At 58.9% G+C, this 18,643-nt stretch overlaps 1 long non-coding RNA gene across 1 annotated transcript in view; it reads right to left on the minus strand.

The window, feature by feature from the left end:
- Positions 1-18,643, minus strand: part of LOC140395348 (uncharacterized) — a 56,775-nt gene extending 38,132 nt beyond the window's left edge. The window contains exon 1 of the long non-coding RNA XR_011936165.1: positions 18,493-18,643. This is a non-coding gene — a long non-coding RNA (uncharacterized lncRNA). The remainder of the gene's footprint in view (positions 1-18,492) is intronic.

Here is an 18,643-nt window from a genome sequence, read left to right on the forward strand (position 1 = left end):
AAATCTCCCCACCCAAATCTCCCCACATACACCCCCAAATCTCCCCACTTAGCCCCCCAAATCTCCCCACTCACCCCCCCCAAATCTCCCCACTTAACCCCCCCAAATCTCCCCACTTACCCCCACAAATCTCCCCACCCAAATCTCCCCACATACCCCCCAAATTTCCCCACTTGCCCCCCCCAAATCTCCCCACATACCCCCCCAAATCTCCCCACTTGCGCCCCCCCAAATCTCCCCACTTGCGCCCCCCCAAATCTCCCCACTTGCCCCTCCCCAAATCTCCCCACATACCCCCCAAATCACCCCACTTACCCCCCAAATCTCCCCACATACCTCCCCCCAAATCTCCCCTTACCCCCCTAAATCTCACCACTTACCCCCCAAACCTCCCCACCCAAATCTCCCCACATACCCCCCCAAATCTCCCCACATAACCCCCCAAATCTCCCCACTTGCCCCCCCCATACTCCCCCAAATCTCCCCACTTACCCCCCAAATCTCCCCACATACCCCACCCAAATCTCGCCACTTACCCCCTAAATCTCACCACTTACCCCCCAAATCTCCCCACCCAAATCTCCCCAAATCTCCCCACTTACCCCCCAAATCTCCCCACCCAAATCACCCCACATACCCCCACTTGCCCCCCCCAAATCTCCCCACTTGCCCCCCCCCAAATCTCCCCACTTGCCCCCCCCAAATCTCCCCACTTACCCCCCAAATCTCCCCACCCAAATCACCCCACATACCCCCACTTGCCCCCCCCAAATCTCCCCACTTGCCCCCCCCCTCAAATCTCCCCACTTGCCCCCCCCAAATCTCCCCACTTACCCCCCAAATCTCCCCACCCAAATCTCCCCACATACCCCCCAAAATCTCCCCACTTACCCCCCCAAAATCTCCCCATACCCCCAAAAAATCTCCCCACTTACCCCATCTCCCCACTTACCCCCCATCTCCCCACTTACCCCCCCAAATCTCCCGACTTACCCCCCAAAATCTCCCCACTTAACCACCCCATCTCCCCACTTAACCCCCCCATCTCCCCACTTAACCCCCCCATCTCCCCACTTAACCCCCCCATCTCCCCACTTAACCCCCCCATCTCCCCACTTAACCCCCCCATCTCCCCACTTAACCCCCCCATCTCCCCACTTAACCCCCCAAATCTCCCCACATAACCCCCCCAAATCTCCCCACATAACCCCCCCAAATCTCCCCACATAACCCCCCCAAATCTCCCCACTTGCCCCCCAAATCTCCCCACTTACCCCCCCCAAATCTCCCCACTTACCCCCCCGAAATCTCCCCACTTACCCCCCCAAAATTTCCCCACTTCCCCCCCCCAAAATCTCCCTACTTACCCTCCCCAAATCTCCCTCCCCACTTACCCCCCAAAATCTCCCCACTTACCCCCCAAAATCTCCCCACTTACCCCCCAAAATCTCCCCACTTTCCCCCAAGTCTCCCACTTTCCCCCCAAGTCTCCCCACTTTCCCCCCAAGTCTCCCCACTTTCCCCCCAAGTCTCCCCACTTTCCCCCCCAAATCTCCCCACTTACCCCCCAAATCTCCCCACTTACCCCCCAAATCTCCCCACTTACCCCCCAAATCTCCCCACTTACCCCCCAAATCTCCCCACTTACCCCCCAAATCTCCCCACTTACCCCCCAAATCTCCCCACTTACCCCCCAAATCTCCCCACTTACCCCCCAAATCTCCCCACTTACTCCCCAAAATCTCCCCACTTACCCCCCCATCTCCCCACTTACCCCCCATCTCCCCACTTACCCCCCCAAAATCTCCCCACTTACCCCCCCAAAATCTCCCCACTTACCCCCCCAAAATCTCCCCACTTACCCCCCCAAAATCTCCCACTTACCCCCCCAAAATCTCCCCACTTACCCCCCCAAAATCTCCCCACCTTACCCCCCCAAAATCTCCCCACTTACCCCCCCAAAATCTCCCCCACTTACCCCCCAAAATCTCCCCACTTACCCCCCCATCTCCCCACTTACCCCCCCAAAATCTCCCGCTTAACCCCCCCATCTCCCCACTTAACCCCCCCATCTCCCCACTTAACCCCCCCATCTCCCCACTTAACCCCCCCATCTCCCCACTTACCCCCCAGAACTCCCCACTTATTCCACAAGTCTCCCCACTTACCCCCGCAAATCTCCCCACTTACCACCCACAAATCTCCCACATCTCCCCCACTCTACCCCCCAAAATCTCCCCAGTTACCCCCCATCTCCCCACTTACCCCCCCATCTCCGCCACTTAACCCCCCCAAATCTCCACTTACCCCCCAAATCTCCCCACTTACACCCCCCCAAAGTCTCCCCACATCTCCCCACTTGCCCCCCCAAAAATCTCCCCACTTACCCCCATCTCCCCACTTACCCCCCATCTCCCCACTTACCCCCCAAATCTCCCCACTTACCCCCAAATCTCCCCAATTACCACCCCATCTCCCCAATTACCACCCCATCTCCCCACTTACAACCCCATCTCCCCACTTACAACCCCATCTCCCCACTTACCCCCCCATCTCCCCACTTTCCCCCCCAAGTCTCCCACATCCACCCCCCCAAAACTCCCCACATCCACCCCCCCAAAACTCACCACTTGCCCCCCCAAATCTCCCCACTTGCCCCCCAAATCTCCCCACTTACCCCCCCAAATCTCCCCACTTACCCCCCAAATCTCCCCACTCAAATCTCCCCACATACCCCCCCAAAATCTCCCCACCTACCCCCCCAAAATCTCCCCACCTACCCCCCCAAAATCTTCCCACTTACCCCCCCAAATCTCCCCACTTACCCCCCCAAATCTCCCCACTTACCCCCCCAAATCTCCCCACTTACCCCTACATCTCCCCACTTACCCCTACATCTCCCCACTTACCCCTACATCTCCCCACTTACCCCCCCATCTCCCCACTTACCACCCCCAAATCTCCCCACATACCCCCCAAATCTCCCCACATATGCCCCCCAAATCTCCCCACCCAAATCTCCCCACATACACCCCCAAATCTCCCCACTTAGCCCCCCAAATCTCCCCACTCACCCCCCCCCAAATCTCCCCACTTAACCCCCCCAAATCTCCCCACTTACCCCCACAAATCTCCCCACCCAAATCTCCCCACATACCCCCCAAATTTCCCCACTTGCCCCCCCCAAATCTCCCCACATACCCCCCCAAATCTCCCCACTTTGCGCCCCCCCAAATCTCCCCACTTTGCGCCCCCCCACATCTCCCCACTTGCCCCTCCCCAAATCTCCCCACATACCCCCCAAATCACCCCACTTACCCCCCAAATCTCCCCACATACCTCCCCCCAAATCTCCCCTTACCCCCCTAAATCTCACCACTTACCCCCCAAACCTCCCCACCCAAATCTCCCCACATACCCCCCCCAAATCTCCCCACATAACCCCCCAAATCTCCCCACTTGCCCCCCCCATACTCCCCCAAATCTCCCCACTTACCCCCCAAATCTCCCCACATACCCCACCCAAATCTCCCCACTTACCCCCTAAATCTCACCACTTACCCCCCAAATCTCCCCACCCAAATCTCCCCACTTACCCCCCAAATCTCCCCACCCAAATCACCCCACATACCCCCCACTTGCCCCCCAAATCTCCCCACTTGCCCCCCCCAAATCTCCCCACTTGCCCCCCCCAAATCTCCCCACTTACCCCCCAAATCTCCCCACCCAAATCACCCCACATACCCCCACTTGCCCCCCCAAATCTCCCCACTTGCCCCCCCCTCAAATCTCCCCTCTTGCCCCCCCCAAATCTCCCCACTTACCCCCCAAATCTCCCCACCCAAATCTCCCCACATACCCCCAAAATCTCCCCACTTACCCCCCCAAAATCTCCCCATACCCCCAAAAAATCTCCCCACTTACCCCATCTCCCCACTTACCCCCCATCTCCCCACTTACCCCCCCAAATCTCCCGACTTACCCCCCAAAATCTCCCCACTTAACCACCCCATCTCCCCACTTAACCCCCCCATCTCCCCACTTAACCCCCCCATCTCCCCACTTAACCCCCCCATCTCCCACTTAACCCCCCAAATCTCCCCACATAACCCCCCCAAATCTCCCCACATAACCCCCCCAAATCTCCCACATAACCCCCCCCAAATCTCCCCACTTGCCCCCCAAATCTCCCCACTTACCCCCCCCAAATCTCCCCACTTACCCCCCGAAATCTCCCCACTTACCCCCCCAAAATTTCCCCACTTCCCCCCCCAAAATCTCCCAACTTACCCTCCCCAAATCTCCCCACTTATCCCCCAAAAATCTCCCCACTTACCCCCCAAATCTCCCCACCCAAATCACCCCACATACCCCCACTTGCCCCCCCAAATCTCCCACTTGCCCCCCCCTCAAATCTCCCCTCTTGCCCCCCCCAAATCTCCCCACTTACCCCCCAAATCTCCCCACCCAAATCTCCCCACATACCCCCAAAATCTCCCCACTTACCCCCCAAAAATCTCCCCATTCCCCCAAAAAATCTCCCCACTTACCCCCATCTCCCCACTTACCCCCCCATCTCCCCACTTACCCCCCCAAATCTCCCGACTTACCCCCCAAAATCTCCCCACTTAACACCACCCCATCTCCCCACTTAACCCCCCCATCTCCCCACTTAACCCCCCCATCTCCCCACTTAACCCCCCCATCTCCCCACATAACCCCCCCAAATCTCCCCACATAACCCCCCAAATCTCCCCACATAACCCCCCCAAATCTCCCCACTTGCCCCCCAAATCTCCCCACTTACCCCCCCCAAATCTCCCCACTTACCCCCCGAAATCTCCCCACTTACCCCCCCAAAAATTTCCCCACTTCCCCCCCCCCAAATCTCCCAACTTACCCTCCCCAAATCTCCCCACTTATCCCCCCAAAAATCTCCCACTTACCCCCCAAAATCTCCCCACTTACCCCCCAAAATCTCCCCACTTACCCCCCAAAATCTCCCTCACTTACGCCCCCAAAGTCTCCCCACTTTCCCCCCAAGTCTCCCCCACTTTCCCCCCAAGTCTCCCCACTTTCCCCCCAAGTCTCCCCACTTTCCCCCAAGTCTCCCCACTTACCCCCCAAATCTCCCCACTTACCCCCCAAATCTCCCCACTTACCCCCCAAATCTCCCCACTTACCCCCCAAATCTCCCCACTTACCCCCCAAATCTCCCCACTTACCCCCCAAATCTCCCCACTTACCCCCCAATCTCCCCACTTACCCCCCCATCTCCCCACTTACCCCCCATCTCCCCACTTACCCCCCATCTCCCCACTTACCCCCCATCTCCCCACTTACCCCCCATCTCCCCACTTACCCCCATCTCCCCACTTACCCCCCAAATCTCCCCACATCCACCCCCCAAATCTCCCCACTTGCCCCCCCAAATCTCCCCACTTACCCGCCCCAAATCTCCCCACCCAAATCTCCCCACATACCCCCCAAATTTCCCCACTTGCCCCCCCCAAATCTCCCCACATACCCCCCCAGAATCTCCCCACTTGCGCCCCCCAAATCTCCCCACTTGCGCCCCCCCAAATCTCCCCACTTGCCCCTCCCCAAATCTCCCCACTTGCCCCTCCCCAAATCACCCCACTTACCCCCCAAATCTCCCCACATACCTCCCCCCAAATCTCCCTTACCCCCCTAAATCTCACCACTTACCCCCCAAATCTCCCCACCCAAATCTCCCCACATACCCCCCCAAATCTCCCCACATAACCCCCAAATCTCCCCACTTGCCCCCCCCCATACTCCCCCAAATCTCCCCACTTACCGCCCCCAAATCTCCCACATACCCCACCCAAATCTCCCCACATACCCCCTAAATCTCACCACTTACCCCCCAAATCTCCCCACCCAAATCTCCCCAAATCTCCCCACTTACCCCCCAAATCTCCCCACCCAAATCACCCCACATACCCCCACTTGCCCCCCCAAATCTCCCCACTTGCCCCCCAAATCTCCCCACTTGCCCCCCCCCAAATCTCCCCACTTACCCCCCAAATCCCCCCACCCAAATCACCCCACATACCCCCACTTGCCCCCCCAAATCTCCCCACTTGCCCCCCCCTCAAATCTCCCCCCTTGCCCCCCCCCAAATCTCCCCACATACCCCCCAAATCTCCCCACCCATATCTCCCCACATACCCCCCAAAATCTCCCCACTTACCCCCCCAAAATCTCCCCATACCCCCAAAAAATCTCCCCACTTACCCCCATCTCCCCCACTTACCCCCATCTCCCCACTTACCCCCCCAAATCTCCCGACTTACCCCCCAAAATCTCCCCACTTAACCACCCCATCTCCCACTTAACCCCCCCATCTCCCCACTTAACCCCCCCATCTCCCCACTTAACCCCCCCATCTCCCCACTTAACCCCCCAAATCTCCCCACATAACCCCCCCAAATCTCCCCACATAACCCCCCCAAATCTCCCCACATAACCCCCCCCAATCTCCCCACTTGCCCCCCAAATCTCCCCACTTACCCCCCCAAATCTCCCCACTTACCCCCCCCAAAATCTCCCCACTTACCCCCCCCAAATCTCCCCACCCAAATCTCCCCACATACACCCCCAAAATCTCCCCACTTACCCCCCCCACAACTCCCCACTTACCCCCCCAAATCTCCCCACTTACCCCCAAATCTCCCCACTTAGCACCCCTCAAAACCTCCCCACTTACCCCCCAAAATCTCCCCACTTTACCCCCCCGAAATCTCCCACTTACCCCCCCAAAATTTCCCCACTTCCCCCCCCAAAATCTCCCTACTTACCCTCCCCAAATCTCCCCACTTATCCCCCCAAAAATCTCCCCACTTACCCCCAAAATCTCCCCACTTACCCCCCAAAATCTCCCCACTTACCCCCCAAAGTCTCCCCACTTTCCCCCCAAGTCTCCCCACTTACCCCCCAAGTCTCCCCACTTACCCCCCAAGTCTCCCCACTTACCCCCCAAATCTCCCCACTTACCCCCCAAGTCTCCCACACTTACTCCCCAAAATCTCCCCACTTACCCCCCCAATCTCCCCACTTACCCCCATCTCCCCACTTACCCCCATCTCCCCACTTACCCCCCAAATCTCCCCACATCCACCCCCCAAATCTCCCCACTTGCCCCCCAAATCTCCCCACCCAAATCTCCCCACATACCCCCCAAATCTCCCCACTTACCCCCCAAATCTCCCCACTTACCCCCGCCAAATCTCCCCACTTACCCCCCCCAAATCTCCCCACTTACCCCCAAAATCTCCCCCACATACCCCCCCAAATCTCCCCACTTACCCCCCCAAATCTCCCCACTTACCCCCCCAAATTCTCCCCACGTACCCCCCAAAATCTCCCCACGTACCCCCCCAAATCTCCCCACTCCAAATCTCCCCACATACCCCCCCCAAATCTCCCCACTTACCCCCCTAAATCTCTACCACCCAAATCTCCCCACATACCCCCCAAATCTCCCCACATACCCCCCAAATCTCCCCACTTGCCCCCCATACTCCCCCAAATCTCCCCACTTACCCCCCCAAATCTCCCCCCAAATCTCCCCACAAAATCTCCCCAAATACACCCCAAATCTCCCACTTACCCCCCAAATCTCCCCACCCAAATCACCCCACATACCCCCACTTGCTCCCCCCAAATCTCCCCACTTGCCCCCCCCTCAAATCTCCCCACTTGCCCCTCCCCCAAATCTCCCCACTTACCCCCCAAATCTCCCCACCCAAATCTCCCCACATACCCCCCAAAATCTCCCCACTTACCCCCCCCAAAATCTCCCCATACCCCCAAAAAATCTCCCCACTTACCCCATCTCCCACTTACCCCCCATCTCCCCACTTACCCCCCCAAATCTCCCCACATAACCCCCCCAAATCTCCCCACTTGCCCCCCCAAATCTCCCCACTTACCCCCCCAAATCTCCCCACTTACCCCCCCAAATCGTCCCCACCCAAATCTCCCCACATACCCCCCCAAAATCTCCCCACTTACCCCACCAAAATCTCCCCACTTACCCCCCAAAATCTCCCCACTTACCCCCCAAATCTCCCCACTTACCCCCCAAAATCTCCCCACTTAACCCCAAAATCTCCCCACTTACCCCCCAAAATCTCCCCACTTACCCCAAAATCTCCCCACTTACCCCCAAAATCTCCCCACTTACCCCCCAAAATCTCCCCACTTACCCCCCCAAATCTCCCCACTTACCCCCCAAATCTCCCCACTTACCCCCCAAATCTCCCCACTGACCCCCCAAATCTCCCCACTTACCCCCCAAATCTCCCACTTACCCCCCAAATCTCCCCACTTACCCCCCCAAAATCTCCTCACTTACCCCCCCCATCTCCCCACTTACCCCCCCATCTCCCCACTTACCCCCCATCTCCCCACTTACCCCCCCCATCTCCCCACTTACCCCCCATCTCCCCACTTACCCCCCCAAATCTCCCCACATCCACCCCCCAAATCTCCCCACTTGCCCCCCCAAATCTCCCCACTTACCCGCCCCAAATCTCCCCACCCAAATCTCCCCACCCAAATCTCCCCACATAACACCCAAATCTCCCCACTTACCCCCAAATCTCCACTTACCCCCCCAAATCTCCCCACTTACCCCCCCAAATCTCCCCACTTACCCCCCCAAATCTCCCCACTTACCCACCCAAATCTCCCCACATACCCCCCAAATCTCCCCACTTACCCCCCCCCAAAATCTCCCCACATACCCCCCCAAATCTCACCCACTTACCCCCCAAATCTCCCCACTTACCCCCCCCCAAATCTCCCCACTTACCCCCCCAAATCTCCCACCCAAATCTCCCCACATACCCCCCAAAATCTCCCCACCTACCCCCCCAAAATCTCCCCACATACCCCCCAAAATATCCTCACTTACCCCCAAATCTCCCACTTACCCACCCCCAAATATCCCCACTTACTCCCCCCATCTCCCCACTACCGCTCCCAAATCTCCCACTTACCCCCCCAAATCTCCCACCCAAATCTCCCACATACCCCCCTAATCTCCCCACTTCCCCCCCAAAATCTCCCCACTTCCCCCCCCAAATCTCCCCACTTCCCCCCCAAATCTCCCCACTTACCCCCCAAATCTCCCCACTTACCCCCCCAAATCTCCCCACTTACCCCCCAAATCTCCCCACTTACCCCCCCCCAAATCTCCCCACTTACCCCCCCAAAATCTCCCACTTACCCCCCAAAATCTCCCCACTTACCCCCCAAAATCTCCCCACTTACCCCCCAATATCCTCACTTACCCCCCAAATCTCCCCACTTACCCACCCCCCCAAATCTCCCCACTTACCCACCCCCCCAATCTCACCACTTACTCCCCCCATCTCCCCACTTACCGCTCCCAAATCTCCCCACTTACCCCCCCCCAAATCTCCCACCCAAATCTCCCCACATACCCCCCTAATCTCCCCCACTTCCCCCCCCAAAATCTCCCCACTTCCCCCCCCAAATCTCCCCACTTCCCCCCCCCAAATCTCCCCACTTACCCCCCCAAATCTCCCCACTTACCCCCCAAATCTCCCCACTTACCCCCCAAATCTCCCCACTTACCCCCCAAATCTCCCCACTTACCCCCCCAAATCTCCCCACTTACCCCCCCAAATCTCCCCACTTACCCCCCAAAACTCCCACATCCCCCCCCACTTACCCCCCAAAATCTCCCCACATACCCCCCAAAATCTCCCCACATACCCCCCAATATCCTCACTTACCCCCCAAATCTCCCCACTTACCCACCCCCCCAAATCTCCCCACTTACCCACCCCCCCAAATCTCACCACTTACTCCCCCCATCTCCCCACTTACCGCTCCCAAATCTCCCCACTTACCCCCCCCAAATCTCCCCACCCAAATCTCCCCACCTACCCCCCCTAATCTCCCCACTTCCCCCCCCAAAATCTCCCCACTTCCCCCCCAAATCTCCCCTTACCCCCCCAAATCTCCCCACTTACCCCCCAAATCTCCCCACTTACCCCCCCAAATCTCCCCACTTACCCCCCCAAATCTCCCCACTTACCCCCCCAAATCTCCCCACCTACCCCCCCCAAATCTCCCCACTTACCCCCCCCAAATCTCCCCACTTACCCCCCCAAATCTCCCCACTTACCCCCCCAAATCTCCCCACTTACCCCCCCAAATCTCCCACTTACCCCCCCAAATCTCCCCACTTACCCCCCAAATCTCCCCACTTACCCCCCAAATCTCCCCACTTACCCCCCCAAATCTCCCCACTTACCCCCCCAAATCTCCCCACTTACCCCCCCCAAATCTCCCCACTTACCCCCCAAAATCTCCCCACTTCCCCCCCTTCTCCCCACTTACCCCCCCCATCTCCCCACTTACCGCCCAAATCTCCCCACTTACCCCCCAAATCTCCCCACTTACCCCCCCAAATCTCCCCACTTACCCCCCCAAATCTCCCCACTTACCCCCCCAAATCTCCCCACTTACCCCCCCAAATCTCCCCACTTACCCCCCCAAATCTCCCCTCATACCCCCCAAATCTCCCCATACCCCCCCAAATCTCCCCACATATCCCCCCAAATCTCCCCACCCAAATCTCCCCACATACCCCCCAAATCTCCCCACTTACCCCCCCAAATCTCCCCACCCAAATCTCCATACATACCCCCCCAAATCACCCCACTTGCGCCCCCCCAAATCTCCCCACTTACCCCCCCAAAATCTCCCCATACCCCCAAAAAATCTCCCCACTTACCGCCCCCCCAAAATCTCCCTACTTCCCCCCCAAAATCTCCCCACTTCCCCCCCCCAAAATCTCCCCACTCCCCCCAAAAAAAATCTCCCCACTACCCCCCCCAAAATCTCCCCACTTCCCCCCCAAAATCTCCCCACTTCCCCCCCAAAAATCTCCCCACTTCCCCCCCAAAATCTCCCCACTTCCCCCCCAAAATCTCCCCACTTCCCCCCCAAATCTCCCCACCCAAATCTCCCCACCCAAATCTCCCCACCCAAATCTCCCCACCCAAATCTCCCCACCCAAATCTCCCCACCCAAATCTCCCCACCCAAATCTCCCCACCCAAATCTCCACACATACACCCCCAATCTCCCCACTTACCCCCCCAAATCTCCCCACTTTTCCCCCAAAATATCCTCACTTACCCCCCAAATCTACCCACTTACCCCCCAAATCTCCCCACATACCCCCCAAATCTCACCACTTACCCCCCAAATCTCCCTACCCAAATCTCCCCACTAACCCCCCCCAAATCTCCCCACTTGCCCCCCCCAAATCTCCCCACTTGCCCCCCCCAAATCTCCCCTTACCCCCCCCAAATCTGCACCCCCAAATCTCCCCACTTACCCCCCTAAATCTCACCACTTACCCCCCAAATCTCCCCACTTACCCCCCCAAATCTCCACATATACCACCCCCAAATCTCCCCACTTACCCCCCAAATCTCCCCACTTACTCCCCCAAATCTCCACACTTACCCCCCCCAAATCTCCCCACATACCCCCCCAAATCTCCCCACATACCCCCCCCAAATCTCCCCACATACCCCCCCCAAATCTCCCCACTTACCCCCCTAAATCTCACCACTTACCCCCCTAAGTCTCCCCACCCAAATCTCCTCCCCCAAATCTCCCCACATACCACCCCCAAATCTCCCCACTTGCCCCCTAAATCTCACCACTTACCCCCCCAAATCTCCCCACTTACCCCCCAAATCTCCCCACATACCCCATCAAATCTCCCCACTTGCCCCCCCAAATCTCCCCACTTGCCCCCCCCAAATCTCCCCACATACCCCCCAAATCTCCCCCTCCCAAATTTCCCCACTTACCCCCCCTAAATCTCACCACTTCCCCCCCAACTCTCCCCACCCAAATCTCCCCACATACCCCCCTAAATCTCACCACCTACCCCCCAAATCTCCCCACTTACCCCCCCAAATCTCCCCACCCAAATCTCCACATATACCACCCCCAAATCTCCCCACTTACCCCCCTAAATATCACCACTTACCCCCCAAATCTCCCCACTTACCCCCCAAATCTCCCCACATACCCCCCAAATCTCCCCACTTACCCCCCTAACTCTCACCACTTACCCCCTAAATCTCCCCACCCAAATCTCCTCCCCCAAATCTCCCCACAGACCACCCCCAAATCTCCCCACTTACCCCCCTAAATCTCACCACTCACCCCCCCAAATCTCCCCACTTACCCCCCCAAATCTCCCCCCCAAATCTCCCCACATACCCCCCAAATCTCCCCACTTACCCCCTAAATCTCACCACTTACCCACCCTAAGTCTCCCCACCCAAATCTCCCCAATTACCCCCCCAAATCTCCCCACTTACCCACCCAAATCTCCCCACATACCCCCCAATTCTCCCCACTTACCCCTCCAAATCTCCCCACTTACCCCCCCAAATCTCCCCACTTACCCCCCCAAATCTCCCCACTTACCCCCCCAAATCTCCCCACTTACCCCCCCAAATCTCCCCACTTACCCCCCCAAATCTCCCCACTTACCCCCCAAATCTCCCCACTTACCCCCCAAATCTCCCCACTTGCCCCCCCAAATCTCTCCACCCAAGTCTCCCCACATACCCCCCCAATTCTCCCCACTTACCCCCCAAATCGCCCCACCCAAATCTCCCCACATACCCCCCAAATCTCCCCACTTGCCCCCCCCAAATCTCCCCACTTGCCCCCCCCAAATCTCCCCACATACCACCCAAATCTCCCCACATACCCCCCTAAATCTCCCCACTTACCCCCCAAATCTCCCCACGTACCCCCCAAATCTCCCCACGTACCCCCCAAATCTCCCCACGTACCCCCCAAATCTCCCCACATACCCCCCTAAATCTCCCCACCCAAATCTCCCCATACCCCCCCAAATCTCCCCACTTACCCCCCCAAATCTCCCCACCCAAATCTCCCCACATACCCCCCAAATCTCCCCTCTTGCCCCCCCCAAATCTCCCCACTTGCCCCCCCAAATGTCCCCACTTGCCCCCCCCAAATCTCCCCACATACCCCCACAAAATCTCCCCACTTACCCCCCCCCAAAATCTCCCCACATACCCCCCAAAAAATCTCCCCACTTACCGCCCCCCCAAAATCTCCCCACTTACCCCCCAAATCTCCCCACTTACCCCCCAAATCTCCCCACTTACCCCTCAAATCTCCCCACTTACCCCTCAAATCTCCCCACTTACCCCTCAAATCTCCCCACTTACCCCTCAAATCTCCCCACTTACCCCTCAAATCTCCCCACTTACCCCCCAAATCTCCCCACTTACCCCCCAAATCTCCCCACTTACCCCCCAAATCTCCCCACTTACCCCCCCAAATCTCCCCACTTACCCCCCCAAATCTCCCCACTTACCCCCCCAAATCTCCCCACTTACCCCCCCAAATCTCCCCACTTACCCCCCCCAAATCTCCCCACTTACCCCCCCAAATCTTCCACTTACCCCCCCAAATCTCCCCACTTACCCCCCAACTCTCCCCACTTACCCCCCCAAATCTCCCACTTACCCCCCAAATCTCTCCACCCAAATCTCCCCACTTACCCCCCAAATCTCCCCACCCAAATTTCCCCACATACCCTCCAAATCTCCCCACTTGCCCCCCCAAATCTCTTCACTTGCCCCCCCAAATCTCCCCACATACCCCCCAAATCTCCCCACTTACCCCCCTAAATCTCCCCACTTACCCCCCCAAATCTCACCACTTAGCCCCCCAAATCTCCCCACTTACCCCCCCAATCTCCCCACATACCCCCCAAATCTCCCCACTTACCCCCCCTAAATCTCACCACTTACCCCCCCCTAAATCTCACCACCCAAATCTCCCCACATACCCCCCAAATCTCCCCACCCAAATCTCCCCACATACCTCCCCCAAATCTCCCCACTTGCCCCCCCCCAATCTCCCCACTTGCCCCCCCCAATCTCCCCACCTGCCCCCCCAAAATCTCCCCACCTGCCCCCCCAAAATCTCCCCAATTACCCCCCCAAATCTCCCCACCCAAATCTCCCCACATACCCCCCAAAATCTCCCCTTACCCCCCCAAAATCTCCCCACCTACCCCCCAAAATCTCCCCACATACCCCCCAAAATCTCCCGACTTACCGCCCCCCCAAAATCTCCCCACATACCCCCCAAAATCTCCCCACTTCCCCCCCCAAAATCTCCCCACCCCAAAATCTCCCCACTTACCCCCCAAAATCTCCCCACTTACCGCCCCCCAAAATCTCCCCACTTACCGCCCCCCCGAAATCTCCCCACTTCCCCCCCTCAAAATCTCCCCACTTCCCCCCCCCAAAATCTCCCCACTTACCGCCCCCCCAAAATCTCCCCACTTACCGCCCCCCCAAAATCTCCCCACTTACCGCCCCCCCAAAATCTCCCCACTTACCGCCCCCCCAAAATCTCCCCACTTACCGCCCCCCCAAAATCTCCCCACTTCCCCCCCCCAAATCTCCCCACCCAAATTTCCCCATACCCCCCAAATCTCCCCACTTGCCCCCCCCAAATCTCTTCACTTGCCCCCCCCAAATCTCCCCACATACCCCCCAAATCTCCCCACTTACCCCCCTAAATCTCACCACTTACCCCCCAAATCTCACCACTTACCCCCCAAATCTCACCACTTACCCCCCCAAATCTCCCCACATACCCCCCCAAATCTCCCCACATACCCCCCCAAATCTCCCCACTTACCCCCCTAAATCTCACCACTTACCCCCCTAAATTTCACCACCAAATCTCCCCACCCAAATCTCCCCACATACCTCCCCCAAATCTCCCCAATTGCCCCCCCCAATCTCCCCACCTGCCCCCCCCCAATCTCCCCACCTACCCCCCCCAAATCTCCCCACCTGCCCCCCCAAATCTCCCCACTTACCCCCCCAAATCTCCCCACCCAAATACCCCCCAAAATCTCCCCACTTACCCCCCAAAATCTCCCCACCTACCCCCCAAAATCTCCCCACATACCCCCCAAAAAATCTCCCCACTTACCGCCCCCCCAAAATCTCCCCACATACCCCCCAAAATCTCCCCACTTACCCCCCCAAAATCTCCCCACATACCCCCCAAAATCTCCCCACATACCGCCCCCCCAAATTCTCCCCACTTACCGCCCCCCCAAAATCTCCCCACTTACCCCCCCAAAATCTCCCCACTTACCCCCCCAAAATCTCCCCACATACCCCCCAAAATCTCCCCACATACCGCCCCCCAAATTCTCCCCACTTACCGCCCCCCCAAAATCTCCCCACTTACCCCCCCGAAATCTCCCCACTTACCCCCCCAAAATCTCCCCACTTACCCCCCCAAAATCTCCCCACTTACCGCCCCCCCAAAATCTCCCCACTTACCGCCCCCCCAAAATCTCCCCACTTACCGCCCCCCCAAAATCTCCCCACTTCACCCCCAAAATCTCCCCACTTCCCCCCCCCCCCAAAATCTCCCCACTTCCCCCCCCCAAAATCTCCCCACTCACCGCCCCCCCAAAATCTCCCCACATACCCCCCAAAATCTCCCCACTTACCCCCCCAAAATCTCCCCACATACCCCCCAAAATCTCCCCACATACCGCCCCCCCAAATGCTCCCCACTTACCGCCCCCCCAAAATCTCCCCACTTACCGCCCCCCCAAAATCTCCCCACTTACCCCCCCAAAATCTCCCCACTTACCCCCCCAAAATCTCCCCACTTACCGCCCCCCCAAAATCTCCCCACTTACCGCCCCCCCAAAATCTCCCCACTTCACCCCCAAAATCTCCCCACTTCCCCCCCCAAAATCTCCCCACTTCCCCCCCCAAAATCTCCCCACTTACCGCCCCCCCAAAATCTCCCCACATACCCCCCAAAATCTCCCCACTTACCCCCCAAAATCTCCCCACATACCGCCCCCCCCAAATTCTCCCCACTTACCGACCCCCCAAAATCTCCCCACTTACCCCCCCGAAATCTCCCCACTTACCGCCCCCCCAAAATCTCCCCACTTACCGCCCCCCCCCCAAAATCTCCCCACTTACCGCCCCCCCCCAAAATCTCCCCACTTACCGCCCCCCCCAAAATCTCCCCACTTACCGCCCCCCCCAAAATCTCCCCACTTACCGCCCCCCCCCCCCAAAATCTCCCCACTTACCGCCCCCCCCAAAATCTCCCCACTTACCGCCCCCCCCCAAAATCTCCCCACTTACCGCCCCCCCCCAAAATCTCCCCACTTACCGCCCCCCCCCAAAATCTCCCCACTTACCGCCCCCCCCCAAAATCTCCCCACTTACCGCCCCCCCCCAAAATCTCCCCACTTACCCCCCCCCAAAATCTCCCCACTTACCCCCCCCCCCCAAAATCTCCCCACTTACCCCCCCAAAATCTCCCCACTTACCGCCCCCCAAAATCTCCCCACTTACCGCCCCCCCAAAATCTCCCCACTTCACCCCCAAAATCTCCCCACTTCCCCCCCCAAAATCTCCCCACTTCCCCCCCCAAAATCTCCCCACTTACCGCCCCCCCAAAATCTCCCCACTTACCGCCCCCCCAAAATCTCCCCACATACCCCCCAAAATCTCCCCACTTACCCCCCCAAAATCTCCCCACATACCCCCCAAAATCTCCCCACATACCGCCCCCCCAAATTCTCCCCACTTACCGCCCCCCCAAAATCTCCCCACTTACCCCCCCGAAATCTCCCCACTTACCGCCCCCCAAAATCTCCCCACTTACCGCCCCCCCCCCCAAAATCTCCCCACTTACCGCCCCCCCCCAAAATCTCCCCACTTACCGCCCCCCCCAAAATCTCCCCACTTACCGCCCCCCCCCCAAAATCTCCCCACTTACCCCCCCCCCAAAATCTCCCCACTTACCGCCCCCCCCCAAAATCTCCCCACTTACCGCCCCCCCCAAAATCTCCCCACTTACCGCCCCCCCAAAATCTCCCCACTTACCGCCCCCCCCCCAAAATCTCCCCACTTACCGCCCCCCCCCAAAATCTCCCCACTTACCCCCCCCCCCAAAATCTCCCCACATACCGCCCCCCCAAATTCTCCCCACTTACCGCCCCCCCAAAATCTCCCCACTTACCCCCCCGAAATCTCCCCACTTACCGCCCCCCAAAATCTCCCCACTTACCGCCCCCCCCCCAAAATCTCCCCACTTACCGCCCCCCCCCCAAAATCTCCCCACTTACCGCCCCCCCCAAAATCTCCCCACTTACCGCCCCCCCCCAAAATCTCCCCACTTACCCCCCCCCAAAATCTCCCCACTTACCGCCCCCCCAAAATCTCCCCACTTACCGCCCCCCCCAAAATCTCCCCACTTACCGCCCCCCCCCCAAAATCTCCCCACTTACCCCCCCCCCAAAATCTCCCCACTTACCCCCCCCCCAAAATCTCCCCACTTACCGCCCCCCCAAAATCTCCCCACTTACCGCCCCCCCCCCAAAATCTCCCCACTTACCGCCCCCCCCCAAAATCTCCCCACTTACCCCCCCCCCAAAATCTCCCCACATACCGCCCCCCCAAATTCTCCCCACTTACCGCCCCCCAAAATCTCCCCACTTACCCCCCCGAAATCTCCCCACTTACCGCCCCCCAAAATCTCCCCACTTACCGCCCCCCCCCCCCAAAATCTCCCCACTTACCGCCCCCCCCCAAAATCTCCCCACTTACCGCCCCCCCCAAAATCTCCCCACTTACCGCCCCCCCCCCAAAATCTCCCCACTTACCCCCCCCCCAAAATCTCCCCACTTACCGCCCCCCCCCAAAATCTCCCCACTTACCGCCCCCCCAAAATCTCCCCACTTACCGCCCCCCCCCAAAATCTCCCCACTTACCGCCCCCCCCCAAAATCTCCCCACTTACCCCCCCCCCAAAATCTCCCCACTTACCCCCCCCCCAAAATCTCCCCACTTACCGCCCCCCCCCCAAAATCTCCCCACTTACCGCCCCCCCCCAAAATCTCCCCACTTACCCCCCCCCAAAATCTCCCCACATACCGCCCCCCCAAATTCTCCCCACTTACCGCCCCCCCAAAATCTCCCCACTTACCCCCCCGAAATCTCCCCACTTACCGCCCCCCAAAATCTCCCCACTTACCGCCCCCCCCCCCAAAATCTCCCCACTTACCGCCCCCCCCCCAAAATCTCCCCACTTACCGCCCCCCCCCCAAAATCTCCCCACTTACCGCCCCCCCCCCAAAATCTCCCCACTTACCCCCCACCACCCAAAATCTCCCCACTTACCCCCCCCCCCCAAAATCTCCCCACTTACCCCCCCCCCCAAAATCTCCCCACTTACCGCCCCCCCAAAATCTCCCCACTTACCGCCCCCCCCCCAAAATCTCCCCACTTACCCCCCCCCCCCACCACCCAAAATCTCCCCACTTACCCCCCCCCCCCCAAAATCTCCCCACTTACTGGTGGTCGGTGTCCATTTCTTTGCGGAATGGGGTTTGGTGTTACAGTCGCGACCGTTAACGGCTAATCCGGGCTGTGCTCGTGTAGGGCGCCTGCGCAGTGGAAGCCGGGGCATGAGTACCGATTGGCTGAGACCGAGCGTACGCCACAA

This window comes from Scyliorhinus torazame, chromosome 18 (assembly GCF_047496885.1).
Source record: "Scyliorhinus torazame isolate Kashiwa2021f chromosome 18, sScyTor2.1, whole genome shotgun sequence".
Lineage (NCBI taxonomy): Eukaryota > Metazoa > Chordata > Chondrichthyes > Carcharhiniformes > Scyliorhinidae > Scyliorhinus > Scyliorhinus torazame.